Source organism: Vigna radiata, unplaced genomic scaffold, assembly GCF_000741045.1.
Source record: "Vigna radiata var. radiata cultivar VC1973A unplaced genomic scaffold, Vradiata_ver6 scaffold_228, whole genome shotgun sequence".
Taxonomy (NCBI): domain Eukaryota; kingdom Viridiplantae; phylum Streptophyta; class Magnoliopsida; order Fabales; family Fabaceae; genus Vigna; species Vigna radiata.
Window position 1 is genome coordinate 466524 of NW_014543255.1, and position 1350 is coordinate 467873.

Consider the following 1350-nt stretch of genomic DNA (forward strand, 5'->3'; position numbering starts at 1 on the left):
GACGAGGCCATCCAGCGCTTGACACAACTACTAGAGCAACGTGACCAGGAAAATCGTGCATTGAAAGAACAATACACTGACTTGAGAGACGAGTTTTCAAGCTTCAAGTCCCTGGTCATGAGAGCGCTGCCTCAAACTTCAGACACTCCTTCCACTGTCCCTCCGATCCAGCCACAACCCTCCTCGTCACCCGCCGTCCCTCATCAGCCCAGATCAGTCCAGCCCACACCAGTCCAACCATCTACAGATGAGCAGGATGATGAAGATACGTCTGAAGACTTTGTAAAATTTTAGTTTCATTTTGTTATTGATCATAGTGATGTTAGTACATTTAGATGTTAGTACATTATGATATTGGGACATTTGTTTTTNATTAGAATTGAATGATATTACTATTATGATATTATTAAAACATAATGGATGTCAATACATTATGATGATAATACTTTATGATTTTTCATCAATGAACGAAATATTTTGGGATGGACAATATATATGTAGTTTGTTTGTGGATTGAAACTGTTATGCAGGTCTGCGTATGTTGTGTACATTGTAGGTATGTGTGGTTGGACAAGAAAAACAAACACAACACATTTATCCCTGCATCATACCGAAGGCTTTACCGAGGGCCTAAAGCCTTCGGTAATTACCCAGGGCCATAAGCCTTCGGTAATTACCCAGGGTCAAAAGCCTTCGGTAATTACCCAGGGCCAAAAGCCTTCGGTAATTACCCAGGGCCAAAAGCCTTCGGTAAAAGTAGCGACGACTTATTTACCGAGGGCTTTTTGACCGTCGTCGGGCCCTCGGTAATTGGCCTTTAGCGATGGCTTGTGGCCTTTTCTGAGGGATTTTGGCCTTCGGTAATGCCCTTCGTTACCGTAATGAATATAATCTCACTTGGAGACTTGACCATTTAAAGAACAACGATACACACTTGCATTGACTGGAATGGATTACAAATGAACCAAACTTGTAATTGGAAATTGCCATGAATTATTTTATGAGGTTTTATTGATTTTACCAATTTCAATTTATAGAAACCTATATAAGGCTGGTTTCAAGACATATTCTTTTTAGTAGTAGAGACTTTACATTTTGCACTTTTCAAGATGCTTTAGGAGAAAGTTTCTATGAAGATTCTTGGTGCCTAAGACTACAAAGTGAGCTAGGTAACAAGTTCTTCAAAATTTCTTTATTCTTCTACAATTGGAACTCCAATTCAAGTTAGTCCAATGCAACTTTATTCTTTTTGCAAGACTTTTCAAATTCTTCTACTACTTTTTGCATTTTATAATTCATATTTTATGTTCGTGCACATTTACTTTTGATCTCTTTACAATGCGTATTCTA